At 37.9% G+C, this 15,307-nt stretch overlaps 1 protein-coding gene and 1 pseudogene across 15 annotated transcripts in view; one reads left to right on the plus strand and one right to left on the minus strand.

Moving 5' to 3' along the window:
* The window catches only part of DLG2 (discs large MAGUK scaffold protein 2), a 2,190,999-nt gene that overhangs the window by 1,001,896 nt on the left and 1,173,796 nt on the right, over positions 1–15,307 (plus strand). The gene's annotated exons all lie outside the window — the stretch shown is intronic.
* LOC115838572 lies at positions 1,541–3,227 on the minus strand (annotated as a pseudogene).

Here is a 15,307-nt window from a genome sequence, read left to right on the forward strand (position 1 = left end):
AGTTGGCCTTAGTTTACTATAAGTATTATTTTTCAGGACTTTGCTGTGTTACTTGGATGAATGTGGTTACTATAAGTTTGAAAGTCATTGAGGAAATTTTAGTGGTAATTTAGGAGTAAGGTCTGGTAATTCAAGCTCCTGCAGAAACTTATAAAGGAATCAACCTATCTTTTTTTGATACACACACACACACACACACACACACTTTACATATATATACACACACATACGCCCATACACACATATGTATATACACGTATATATGTATGTGTGTGTATATATATAACATATCCACACATGTACAGTTTCATTCTTTGACAAAAATGGACATTTTTACTTCCTCTAATAGGAACTGGCATTTATTCAACAAACTCATATAGAATTTATTATATGCAGGTAATGTTCTAAGCGTTTTACAAATATTGAACTAATATATAATCTTCATAATCTCATGAGTTAGGTACTGTTATTATGCACAGCAAGATTAAGCTCTTGCCCAAGGTAATCCAAGCTTGAAAGTAGAATTGAGCCAGAGTTTTTAACTGGGTAGTCTGGCCTTGGAGCCACTTAAATTATGCTGCCTCACTGAAGCAAAGCATACAGGGAGGGATAGGTCAAATCCAGACTACTATACAGAATAACACCAAGTTTGGAGCACCCCAGAGTTGCTGACTCTCCTGGAAACATGCAGTTTTTCTCATCATTAGGCTTTGAGCTTGTTTTAAGGATGGATTCAGAAGGAAAGGGAATCTTTGAGAAGCCCATCTCCGGAGATCAAAGTGAAGGGCAACTGAGAAGGACATCTCTGAAGGAACTCAATAGTAGCTAATAATAGCTAACATTTATTGAGTGCTTACTATGGGTTAGGCAATTTCCTAAAGACTTTATGTGAATTAACTTATGTCATCTTCAACATAACCCTTTTAAAAGAGGTATTATTGTTATCTTCACTTTATATATGGTGAAGCTGAGACGGAGAGAGTTTGAATAATTTGCTGAAGGATATGCAGCTGGGTGGCAGAAGCTGGGATTAAAATTCAGAAAGCGTGGATTCAAGGTCTGTCCTCTTAACTACTGTACTATTACAGTCTTAAGGAAAAGAGACCATGGACTGTGTGTGACTCTAACACCTGGTTCCCCAGATCAGTTTCCCCAGAGGGAAAAGTGATCAGAAGTAAAAATTTTATTTATTTTTTAAATGTACAAAAATTTTCCAAATCAATAGTTTTTTGTTGTTGTCGTTTTGTTTTTTTTTTTTTTTTGAGACAGAGTCTTGCTCTGTCACCCAGGCTGGAGTGCAGTGGCCTGATCGCGGCTCACTGTAACCTCTGCCTCCCGGGTTCAAGCAATTCTCCTGCCTCAGCCTCCTGAGTAGCTGGGATTACAGGCGTGCACCACCACGCTTGGCTAATTTTTGCATTTTTAGTAGAGACGGGGTTTCACCATATTGCTCAGGCTGGTCTTGAACTCCTGACCTCATGATCCACCCACCTTGGCCTCCCAAAGTGCTTGGATTGCAGGTGTGAGCTACCATGCCTGGCCATCAATAGGTCTTTTATTGCATTGTTTATATATCCCAAATAGGTCTTAGGAATCATCCAGCATCTTGTTTCTGTAGGTGGACAATTCTTTGATCTTACTCATCATCCTGCAGAACTGTTCCTTTTTCAGACACATAGATACCATCCAAAAGTTTTCTGGTATCTTTGTTTTTAACTGTTGTGGCTTGCTGAATCAAAGCAGCTGTATTTGAAATAAGCTCAGTGTTGTTTCTTTCCAAGATTAATTCATTGTTCTGGGCTTGAGATACCAAACAAGCAACATTTGGCCTTATCCGAACCCTGAGGATTCATTTTTCACCCAAGAAATTTCGGATGTCAACAAGAGACCCATTCTCCTGGATAACGACATTGATAGGGAAGTGAGCATGCGCAGACCTCGTCTTGTAATGGAAGCCCACTGTAACACCCTTGATCATGTTCTGTGCATGACTACAAAGAGTATAGACAGTAGCCAGGTTTTTTCTGTTTCTCCATTTGTCAACTGGAGCCTCTTTTTCTTTCCAAGGAGACCGAGTTCTACATTGATAGGACAGAAGTCCCTTCACAGGGTTCCTCTGGGGCCCTTCACAATAACTGTGTGTCCCTTCAGAGTAATGTTGACATTTTCCGGAGTGCCAACAGTCTCATTGCTGAGAATAGTCTTCATTCTTGCCATAGATGTGGCAAAGAGCAGAAGTAAAAATTTTAGAATTGAAATAGCTCATAGGCTTATTATCTTCAGGAAATTAATAGAATGGGGATGATGAGGAAATTCTATTGTCAGTCTGGAGGGATGAGGAAGCCTACTCAGACAGGGGTACTGAGCAGCCTGAGAGTGCAAGGCACACTGAGCATAAGAAGGAGTTGGATATATCAAGAAGAAAGGGAACTGAGAAAGCAGATCTGACCCTGGGAGGGAGCATTGGCAATGAGCAACCCAGGGTCCATATGTGATTTTCTTTGCTCATTTGGGAAGAGCCACTAATAATGTTTGAAATTAGGACTCCAGAGATAGTACCAAGTAGCAGGCAGATGTAAGCTGAGAAGTTGAGGAGCATTAGGTTTTAGTCTTAGTAATTAGCCTTATGACCTCACCAATTGCCCTGGAAGTAAATGGGCTAATGTTCCTTCATACAATTTACAAGGCTTGAGGTTAAGCAAATCTTTATAATAAGTATTAAAACTGTCAGTGTTATAAGATGGCAACAGCTATTATTTGTTTGTGCTTTATTTGTAGAAGCCTTAATGATTCTTTGGTTTTGCAAAAAGAAAATAATCAAAAGGTCACTTTTAGGCAAAACAAAAACAAACAAAAAAAAAACCCACAGATATCTGCAATATGCTGCAGTTGTATTGCCATTTCAGAACATGAAAAACATGTTCAGTACAAAACATCCAATAAAACAAAAAGTATGGCTAGTTGAACAATTTCAAAAAATAACACTCAGATTATATTAGACCAAAATGTCAAAAATAAGCAACTCTTTCCAAATGCTAGAGTCTGGGATCCTATTATCATAATATTGGTTTATTGAATGAGAAAACTTAAATGAGAAGAAACTCATGACATACTTGATAAAATAACTAAATTTAAAAGTTAAAGAGAGCTAAAGACCTAAGCTGAGTATTTTCATGCAGACGTGATGTGAAATTACACAGAGTGCTCTCAGATTTTATCAGTGGTCCTCAGGTTGGGTATCCCAGAAGTACCAATAGAAGTTCTTGAATTATATTCAGTGTTTCAATGTAAATATGCTGGTGATGATAGCCAACAAGCTAATGAAGGTATGACTTGTTACACTGGAATTCTATTAATGCAGTATTAACAGCATGTTGACCAACACTCTAATTTGCTGAACACACACACATACACAAATATGAAATCAAACTAATAATTTCTGAAGATAATACAGAAATTCTGTGTTAAGTCCCATGATGAGTTATGGAGTCTCTGGAATATTTGATTTCCTCTGTTCCTTCTACTTCATACTATGGTTCTATTATATATAATGAAACAAAAAGTATGGCTAGGTGAGCGATTTCCAAAAATAACACTCATTTAACCTTATAATGGATAAAGTATGTACATTAAAGCCAGACACACAAAGAAGTTCACATTATAGCTCCATCATTTTGTTGCTTTTAATCTTAAATGATTATTTATCTTAATTTCTTTGGGTCTGAACTTCTTCCCTTGCAAAAATGGGACTGTCACCTATTTTGTTAGGTTGCCATGGGATGTAAATGAGATAACATAGGACAGTGCTTGGCACATAGTAAACACACACTAAATGCTGATATCATTTCTCTTCCCCATCTTGTCTGTGGTATTATTACTGAATTTTAATGAAAGTTAAATTATCTATTTATATTTCCTCTTCACTTTCCATTTGGAGCCAAGGACACATTTGGACCATGCAGGAGGTTAAGCAAGGATTACAGTTGATGTTCTTCCTTATATTCTGTCCTTTTTTTTTTTTTTTTTTGAGACAGAGTCTCGCTCTGACGCCCAGGCTGGAGTGCAGTGGCGCGATCTCAGCTCACTGCAAGCTCCGCCTCCTGGGTTCACGCCATTCTCCTGCCTCAGCCTCTCCAAGCAGCTGGGACTACAGGCGCCCGCCACCATGCCCGGCTAATTTTTTTTTTTTTTTTGTATTTTTAGTAGAGACGGGGTTTCACCGTGGTCTCGATCTCCTGACCTTGTGATCCGCCCGCCTCGGCCTCCCAAAGTGCTGGGATTACAAGCGTGAGCCACCGCGCCCGGCCTGTTCTGTCCATTTTTATTACTCTTGTTGAAATTGCTTATTTGCAATCTGGCAAGATTTCAAGACAATGAATTGACAACACATCTAATATTGGATCAAAATGAAAGTAGAGGTTGGAGCTGCTAAATCAAAGGTGAAATCAGCCAACCAAGCAAATACGTTTTCATTCCAGTTCTTTAAGGCAAACATAAGGTAGAGAAACCAGACAGAAAGTAACATAGTTAAGAAAGCCACTGAAGTCATTAGCAGAGGCTAAATGATCTTCATATTGGCATGTTGTAAATGTTTAACTTTTTCTAAGCCTCACAAGAACTTAAGAGTTCTGCTAGAAAATCTTGTAAGAATCAGGTTTTTACCTCTTACTTGGCCATGGTGTCATGTTTTGAAGAGACTGCATTGCACTGTAAACCAAAAGCTCCACACTAAGAATCATCTCAGGCCATAGACATCAGATCTAAACTAGAGTTCAATCACAGACCACAAAACAAAATGAGCTGTTCCTATCTTCATAGTTAAGGTCCTAAACAGAGTTCAATCACAGACCACAAAACAAAATGAGAGAGTAGTGCCTGGCACTTTTGCCTTTGGCATTGCTTTGCTCTGAATCTGAACTTCTCCAGACAAGAACAAATGAAGTAATCTTTCTGCCACTCTTGTCTCCCTTAGATCCCAAGCAGCTGCAGTTTTCGGTTATAGTTTGTCCTGCTGCTTAACCACCTGCCTTTTCAGAAGTCCATGACAATTCAATTCACTTCTTTCAGGCATTTATCAAGCTGCTTCTTTAGTTTAGAACCTATGGGGGATGCTGAAAATTCATCTTAGTCAAAGTCATGACCACTGCTTTCACTTTGTTCACTGTCTAGTAGCAGAGCTAGGTAATTAAACATTCAGTTCAATATGAACAATGCTGTGATAGAGATATAAATCATGTGGTGGCTTCACAGAAAAGAGTGATCACAGCCTGGGGGTGTTGGGAAACTTTTCATAATCATTGCTATAACCTTTGTAAGGGAAACTCCTTGTAAGCTTCTCGGGGTAGCCTTATCTGACTCTCCTTGTAGCCTGTCCTCTGGCCTGCAAAGCCCACTGGACATTGCTTTCTTTGGACCCTTACCACACTTCACATAATGGTCTGTTAACCTGTCCATTAAAGAGGGCATTCCAGCTGGGCACAGTAGCTCACACCTGTAATCCCAGCACTTTGGGAGGCCAAGATGGGCATATCATCTGAGGTCAGGAGTTCAAGACCAGCCTGGCCAACATGGCGAAGCCCCGTCTCTACTAAAATGCAAAAAAAAAAGAAAAAAAGAAAATTAGCGGGTGTGGTGGTGGGCACCTGTAATCCCAGCTACTCAGGAGGCTGAAGCAGGAGGATTGCTTGAACCCTGGAAGGGGAGGTTGTGGTGTGCCAAAATCGTGCCACTGCACTCCAGCCTGGGTGACAAGAGCAAAACCCCCTCTAAAAAAAAAAATAAATAAAAAAGTGTGCATCCCTTGAGATCAGAGATCTTAAGTTTTTAATTTTTTAATTTTTTTCTCCAAGTACCTTATAATAGCAAAGAACATTATATTAGTTTCTTAAGAAATGTTAATAGAATAAATATATATGACATTTGAATTAAGACTTACATAATGAGTAGAAGTGTGTCAGTGTGCATGCCAGAATAGGAAAATAATGTTACCTCTGCCTAGCATAATAAAAACCATCATTTTTATGTGTCTGTTTTGTACCCAAAATGACAGTAAGAATTTTACAAAAAGTATCTCCAAACATCATAATAATCCTGCAAGGTAGATTTTACTCTCCACAACTCACAGAAATGGAAACCCAGACCACTAGTAGTTGAGTAACTTGGCCAAGGAGGCACAGCTGGTCGGTAGCAGAATCAGAATTTGAATCCTAGTCTCCTTAACTTCAATGTCATAGTTATACTACTGTTCAATACTTCTTAATCTGTGTAAGTAGCATATAAATCATAGGCATTAGAATTTTAGGGAGGACTGTGGCTATTTCTCGGCCAAATGAATCTCTGAAGGCTCAGAAGATATATTTCAAACTTTGATTTTTACACACACACGTGCATATACATACTTCTGTGACTATACATTTGTTTCACTCATATTCTACAAGAAAAATAACTTAATCTGCATTGTCCAGATTAGCAAAGGGAAGAAAGGGAAATTTATACATGCACCCTAACTTATTCAGAAACACCAACATGTTTCCTCCCAAACAATGTCTCACTGGTTTTCTCAAACCATGGTAAACTACCAACTTCTACATTTTGTCCTTGGTTTTTCACTGTTTCTCATTTATCCTTCAATTAAGGAATAAACTATTTATTGTTAAATGCCATGGTACACATTTTTGTGTGAAGAATGTGTGAAGAAGAATTTGGCAGTATGGTGGTGTGGCTAAGAGCAGAGATGTTAGAGGCAGACTTCAAATCCTGGCCATACCACTTTCTTAGTATGTGATCTTGGTGGGAGGAGGTTACTTAACTTCTCTCAGCCTTGCATTCTTCATCTGTAAAATGAGGAAGATGACAGAGTCCTTGAGAAATAATGTGTATGAAGGCTTAGTATAGTGCCTAGAAATATAGGTGCTTTGTTTTTTGTATTTGTTTCTATCTTCATAGTTAAGGTCCTCAACAAAATAGTGAGAGAAATGCATAGCTGAATGGAAAGAAAATATATATACAAGTATTAAATAATAATAATTATACTTGTATATTTATAGTTCAAATACTCTGTTTAACACATATGTATTAGGTATTTATTACAAGGAAGATGCTGGAAGTTCTAAATGCTTTAGCTTTCCATGCATGCCTGTATATTTTTCACGTTCCTTTTAAAGCATCTACTGGGCAATAAATTAAGACCACAGTAGGCATTGGGCTTTTAGGTTAAAAGCCAAGAGTGGTAATGGGCATCAGTATTGGCCCCAAAGAAGGGTGGGTAAGGAATATAGAAGGGCTGTCCATCAAGCCTTTATGAGAAAGGCAGCATTGGACTTCCTGCGAACAGATGCCCAGCGGACCTGGTCACAGGGACACACCCAAGCGGTGGCTTTTGAGGGCAAATATGCTGATCTTCTGTCTGAAATTCCCACTGCCTGGGAAGAGCTAAAGGAAAGTTTGTTGTTATTGTTTTGCTTTTCTCTGAAGAACTTCTTAAGAAAACTGAAGCTTTGTTTTCTTCGAAGGATCACTTGCTCTTTGCAGAGGCCCCTGTTGGCATCCTCTCCTCCAGTGGGTTGAATTATTGTACCTTTCTGAGGAACTTCTGGATTGCCCCTGTAGTCTTCATCTATTGCCTCTCCATTTCCTTGTTGGCCTTGAGGATGTCCGGTATTTCCCACTTTGTGCTCCAGTGCTACTTGGTTAAAAGGCTTGTTTAAACAGATTGAGAGGAAAGTGGGAGCTGCTGAAGCTCTTAATGCTTGTAGGACACAGCCTCCTTCAAGTTTGTTATCATGGTTTGTGGCTCATTCTGCAAAACCCCAGAAGCAGACAGGGAAGGAGAGTGACATTTATTCATTCATTTAGTCAGAAGGATAACTTTGGATAAATGAAATTTAACAAAGTTTAATTGAGCAAAGAATAATTCATAAATCGAGCAGTTTCTCGAACCAGAATAGGTTCAGGGAGGCTCTGGGTAGCTGTATGATCAGAGATTTATGAACAGAAAAACGAAGGTGACATACAGAAAATGAAAGTAAGGTACAGAAACAGCTGGATTGTTTACAGCTTGGCATTTGCCTTATTTGAACACAGTTTGAATAGTTGTCCGCCTGTGACTGGCTGAAACTGGTTGATAAAAGAGTAGGTTATAGTCTGTTTACACATCCAGTTAAGTTACAGTCCACTATAAATGAAGAAATCTTTAGCATGAACTTAAAATAAATAAGTAGATGCTTTAGGCCAAACTTAATTTAACTATTTGTTATGTATTTTTGAATACTTTATGTGTGTCAGGGACTCTACCAGCTCAGAATGTCAAAATGAATGAGACTTTTGAACTAAAAAGGAGATCAAAGATCATGTAAGAGGAAGAGACTGAGAATCAGGGAGATGAAGGGGCTGATTGAGGACAATACAGATGGTTAGAAACAAAGTTAGATCTCAAATCCAGGTTTCTCAACCCAAATCGCCTGGCATACTCTTCACGTATGTTTTAATGCCTAAGCTGCAGATGCCTCAAGTGCAAATAGAGCAGCTGTACAGAGCATTTTTGGTATGTATATATGTATATGTATATGTATGTATGTATGTATGTATGTATTTTTTTCTTTAAAGAATATGGCTAAACGTGCCAATAATTCTGGTCTCCCCATTATCCTGCTCCGGTTATTGCGGTGAGACAGCAAGCTGCCCGTGATTACTTGCTTCTTCTTCTTATTATTATGATTTTCTTGTTACAGCTGCCTTTGTTATTTCACTCAGTCCAAATTTTACTAAGAACCCAACAATGAGAGCAGGCCAGTGTGTGTGATTTGTTCAGTCCTTGCATCATAAGGATGGCCCTGAACTTGTATGTTTCTAGGAAACAAGCCTGGCCCATAGTCAGCATTCATCAATAACAGTGACAGTGTATTGAGCAACTACAGTGTGACAGGCTCTGTATCAATATATAATGAAGAATGAGACGCAGAGCTATCTTCAAGGAACTTTTTTTTTAAATAGTCATAATACACGGTGAGAAATGCTATGAGAAAAATAAACAATGTTGTGGGAGACCAGAGGACAGATTCCTGTCGTCCAGGGAGAGGGGAAGAGGAGGCAGTTAAGAAATGTTTCTTGGAGTAAGTAGTGCACGAGTTGATTCTTAATGAATGAATAGGATATATTTAGGCCCCAGAAACCTGTGTTGCAGGAGGTAGGGGGTGGGTGAGAAGAGGAGGCATATCCCAGAACGAGGAAACAGGTTAGAAAAAAGCACAGAGAAGTCATGGTAATGGCTGGTAGTTAAGCGTGGCTGAAATGAAATGTCCAGGAAAAAAAGTGAGAGTTTCGGATGTTGTTGGGAAAGGTAGGAAAGGACCAGAACAAGAAAAGCTTTGTATAATATGCTGAGGAGTCTGCAATTTGTTCTAAAAATAAGAGCAACCAAAGAATTTCAAACAGGGAAATAATTGATTGGAGAAAGTCCAGAATGATTTTAAATGGCTCTGACTTTCTCTAAATGGCTACATTAATATACATGGATCATAAACATCATTTTATTTGAATTATTCTGGGTAGCCAGCCTTTCTTCTTTTCGTCTCAGGAGCAGAGTCCTATTTGATGCTGAGGAGTTTACTTAAGAAAGAAAAGCTATGGAATTGCTCAAAGTCATTCATAGCTACTGACTTATGAAGAAGGTATACATTTAATGTGTCCTTTTATTTGTGAATAGGAAAGACCCTTATTACCCAAAGACAGGAGCTTGCTTGCAGTAAAACTGAAGGATGTAAAAATTTTGGAGTGTTGCTTTTTCTGATAGAAGAAACTTTAAAATATAATCTTATTTCCAGTAGCAACCAAAAAGTCTAAGGGCAAAGCCCAAGCTGCAAAGTCTGAAGCTTCAGTTATTAAATAGTTTTAACATTTACCTTCAGGGATGGCTTAACCGTATTAGAAGAATGGTCTGAAATTTTGCTTGAATCATCTGTCTCCACTGCTAGACATGATTCACTTAGTGGAAGTTGGAACTCTTCAAACCTAAACCTGACTTTACTAAAGGCTGTCAGCTTACTATGGTAAATGCTCCTTTTAGCTCCATTTGTAAAATGGGATCAAATTTACATGTTCCAGTGTGCCTCTTCCTTTTCAGTCAGAGTTTCACTCTACTCTCAAGGGGTGTACTCTTCTTTTTCTAGGTCAACTGACCTTAAAACTGAAGGAGTCAGTAAAGATTATTTCCAGTAATGTTTTTTTCTCCAAACATGATAAAATAACCTGCGATTTTAAATACATTATTTGGGAGGGTTGGAGCTGCCTCGGTAGAATGATCAGTGAGGATTTGTCTGCTTCTGTCTTGGAAAAAAAAAAAGCAAGACTGAAAGGATTTCTGGAGTCTCTGCTGTTCTTGTTGACAAGTGCTAAGCTTTTGATAGAATAACCTCTGAGTTCTATGTTTGAAGTCTGGTATAAGTATTTCAACACAGCAAACTTGCATTTGGCAGTTTGGTATTCAGGTCTGATGGTGGGCAAGGCCTTAGGCAAAACTGTTTAGTATAAACAACATCTTCCTTTCACTGGTTCAGGCAAAGCCTGGGGTGTGGCAGTGAGGAAAAGTGAGTGAAATGACATTTATTGAATATATATTATGTTAGGGACTTCTCATCCTTTTATTTAGTTCTCATACTAATCCCAGGAAGCATCAGTTGTTATAAAAATTTTACCAAAGAAAAAACTATGCCAGAGAAGTTAAACAACTTGTCCAAAATTATACACCTAAGAAGTGGCAGAACCAAAATTTGTGCCTAGGTCTGTCTCCTAAGTCCATCATTTTTTCTACTATTTCATGTTACCTGAAATAGCACCAGCTGGTACCCATGTTCCTTGCCACCCATTTTAAAACTTTATTTTCAGTGAAGATATTTATTTTGTTGTATTATTATCGTTGTCTTTTTATGTGTATGTATTGGGCAGGGGAGTGGTAGTGAAGTATGGCCTATTGTAATATCGTCTTGGTGCTGAGATCCTAGGACACTTCGAAGTTCCAAGTTTCCCTGGTTCACTAAACTGTCATCTCATTTGATCACTGCAACATCTCTCTAAGGACACTTTATTGCTGTGACAATTTGACAGAAAACAGAGGATTAGTAACATCGTATGGCTGTTGTGTGTTTTAAGATGAATTTTTTTGTCTAAATCTTAAATCATTTTCTCTATAGCACAGTTCATTTTTCCCAAAATAATGTGATAGGGTCAGAAAATTTTATTATCTTATGACCAGTCTTCTTAATTGTGGTTTATTTCCATTCTTTCAGTTATTCATTCATTCATTAGATAAACATTTCTTAATGGATTAGATTTTTTTTATGGGCTAATTACTGGTCTAAGCCTGAGAGAAATAAAAATGGAAAAGATAGAGTCTCTACTCCATAAGGAGCACACATAATCTATAGAGTCTCTGCTCCATAAGGAGCACACATAATCTAGTGAATCATTTGCAATGTACTCCCTGCCATTACTTTTGGTAGCCTTGTTTACCATTCAAACAGCAATTTTTCTACACTGATACTCTGTGGGGATGGCTCACAGTAGAAACAAAACATGTTTTTCTTTTTTTTGTGTGTGTGTGTATGTGTGTGTGTGTGTGTGTGTGAGAGAGAGAGAGAGAGAGAGACAGAGAAATGCATTTAAGAATCACCCAGACCAAGTTCATAGAATTGGCGTCATATTTCCTGAAAAAAAACAGACAAACCAAGCAAATGCTCAGGTGATACTTCTGACTGGCTGCTATGCTATGCTAGGAAAAACAGGAACAGTGAGTGCAGGCTGAAGTGAACAGTGAGGCTGACTGCTAGAGTTCCAGAGCTTTCTTCACTCCCTGCTTCCTTACAAGGAATTGCTGGAACATAAAGAGTTATGCCATCAGAATAATATTGAGGTGAATTTTTAATGAAAGAAAGTTGTTATAATGTATTATTCAGATAGAAAAAGCAGATTAGAAACTATGTACAGTATCATCTTATTCTTAAGACAATAAATATATGTGTCAATGCACATTAAAGACTAACATACTATCAGTGGCTCTATTTAATAGATAAGATGATGCATTTATTTTTAAATTTTTATTGTTAAGTTCCTACAATCAAGAGTTACTGTTTTTGTCACATAACAAATGACATTTAAATTCTCATGATGTTTAAAAATGTTAAGAAAATGAAGGACTTGCAGTTAAGAGCACAGCAAATTCTAAAGCAAAAGAGAGTTGGATTGAAAATTAGATCAAAGGAGGAGTCATAGTAGCAAAAAAGAGCTACCCCGAACCTAACCTCGGGATCAAAACAGGGGTGGAGAAATGTCCCAAATGGTTTCTACAAGATTCGGTTGCCCCTTCTGAGTTATTTACTCAGACACAGGCTTCTGCAGTCTTTCCCCTACCCTAGAGGCTATTAGGGAGCCACTGGATCTGCTGAGGCTGAGTAGATGATGTTCTTGGGTGGCGTTAAGGATTTCTTGATGGGTCAGTAAGGGAAAGCATTGAAGAATATCACTCATTACTTGAGCCTGAAATCCTTCTTAGGTAGACCAAGGCAAGGGGCAGGTAAAGCAAACATGATACATCTGGAATGTGTCTCTATTGTACCTCGGTGGCTCTAAGAATCAACAACTGCCTGGAGAGGGGCTTTGCCCTCACAGTAACTATGAATATTTTGGAGGTGTTTTGTATTTATTTTAAGATGCTGTCTCTTGTAAAAATTATGAGAAAAAAGTAGAGGAACTTATTCTCCATTTTCCCTTTCTCTTATTCTTCTTTCCTCCCTCTTTTCCTCCACTTTTCCTTTTCTCCCCCTTCACAGCTATCTCTGTAATTTCTCTCCCTCTCTCTGTTCATCTGCCTTTTCCTTCTTCCCTTTCTCAGTCATATCCCCTTGCCTGAGCTTTTGAGTATGTATGTGAGCACCTAATTTGTCAATTCTGTTAGGTACTGGAGACACAAATGAATAAGATGGGCCAAGTATCTCTCCTGAAAAAATAGAGAATGACAGAGGGATTGTTAGAATACTTGCTAAATATTATAACCTAAGGAAGAACTTGAACTCTTTGCAGTTTCCCCATGAAGAGCAGAAACTTTTCCTAGGCACTTCTGCCGGTGTGATCAAATGAACTCTGCAGTTGAATCTCTCAGTTGGTTTCTAGGAGCTGTCAGCTTCAAGAGCTTGGAGATGCTGCTAGTCTCCAGTGACAGCTCCCCAGCATTTCCACAGCTACTCTCTAAAGCAGGTTGGTTTTTACAATTACATGTGAATAAAAACAACAAAAAAAGGAACAAAGGGGAGTATTTTTTCAGTCTCAAATAATTTTGTATTGATCTTATATTTCCTTTTACCTTTGAACTCTGAACAGACACTTCTTGTTTTCTTTATTGTTTTTACAAAAAGATGTATGTGGGAAGGGGTTGCAGAATTTGCTTATAAAGCTCAGAAAATCCTAAGTAAATCAGCTATTATATCTCAGAGATTAGGAGATTGAGACAAAGACAGAGCAAAGGTGGCACTATAATTAACAGGCAGTTGCAGGAAAGGAAGGATTCATGCTGTGCAATATGTAATTTGGAAACCAAATGTTCTTGTCAGAGAGACCTGGCCTTGTGCAGAAAGCTATGGGGGCTGTTCTAGACAAATGAACTGACAAAACCTGCTTAGTGTGCTGGAGAATACTGGTCATCTGTTCTCTTTTTCAATCTCGGTCACAGCCAGACTATTCATCATTTCACTCAATTATGCATTTAACAATTATTGATCACCAACTATTCATTGAACACTTTGCTAAATATAGAAACACAAAGATGAATAATTTAAAAATCCTTGCCCCCAGGTTGGTTTCTGTTTTATAAAGCAGTTAAACATAAAACTGACATCTTTCTCTCCAACCCACCAAGTGACTTCTGAGACAGAAACTCACATAGATTGTCATGAAAGTAGAGAGGCTCTTCAAAATTCATGCAAGTTTCAAGAAAGCTTCTGAGAAAGACTTGAAGTATATCCGGGTGGAGGTCATTTCTAAGCAGAAGATGTAACGTGAAAAGATGTGAAGATAAGCAAAAATGCATCAAATTCAGGAAACTTTATGTAGTTCTTATAATAAAAGTGCATGGTAGAGTCAAGATTGGTATATAAAGAACAAGAAATATTCTAGGATAATTTGGAATATAGCTATTTGATTAAGGAACATACAATCAATTTACACAAACATCAAATCTCTCAAAGGCAGAGATCGTAAACCTTTTGATTTTTGCATTGCCAGCATGCAATATAGTGCTTGACATATAGTAGGTGCTCAACAAATGTAGAGCTTAGAATAACCAGAGAATAGTTCCTTGGCAATGTTGAATAATTGATTTTAAAGGAGAAGGATAGAGAGAAAGAAGGAATATTGGGCTCCTAATCTATGCCTGGTGCTGTGTTAAGTGTTTTACAGGTGTTATGCTAATTAATATTCACAATAACCCCCCCAGGGTGTGTGTGTGTGTGTGTGTTTGTGTATATATATATATACATGTATACATATGTGTATATATATACATATATATATACATGTATACATATGTGTATATATATACATATATATATACATATGTGTGTATATATATATATATATATACATATGTGTATATATATACATATATATATACATATGTGTATATATATACATATATATATATATATATACATGTATATATATACACACACACACACACACACACCCTGGGGGGGTTATTGTGAATATTAATGACTACACACACACACACACACACACATATATATATATACATATGTATATATACACACATATATATATACATATGTGTGTATATATATATATATATGTGTGTAGTCATTTTTCAGTAGAGACATTTGAACTTTTGGGAGGTCTAGTAATTTACCATTGTCACTGATAGAGTTTGGATCATGTATGTCCCTGACAAAACTCATGTTGAATTGTAATCCCCTATGTTGGAGGTGGGGCCTGTGGGAGGTGTTTGGGTCACGGTGTTGCGTTCTCATGGCTTGGTGCTGCCCTTGCGATAGTAAGTGAGTTCTCATGAAATCTGGTTGTTTGAGTGTGTGGCACCTCCTCCCACCTCTTTCTCTTGCTACTATTTTCACCATGTGAAGTGCCTGCTCCTGTTTCACATTCTGCCAGGAGTAAAAGCTCCCTGAGGCCTCCCCAGAAGCCTAGCAAATGCTGGCTTTTGCAGCCTGAAGAACTTTAAGCCAATTAAACTTCTTTTCTTTATAAATTACCCAGTCTCAGGTATGTATGGCAATGCAAGAATGGCTTA

This window comes from Nomascus leucogenys, chromosome 15, assembly GCF_006542625.1.
Source record: "Nomascus leucogenys isolate Asia chromosome 15, Asia_NLE_v1, whole genome shotgun sequence".
Lineage (NCBI taxonomy): Eukaryota > Metazoa > Chordata > Mammalia > Primates > Hylobatidae > Nomascus > Nomascus leucogenys.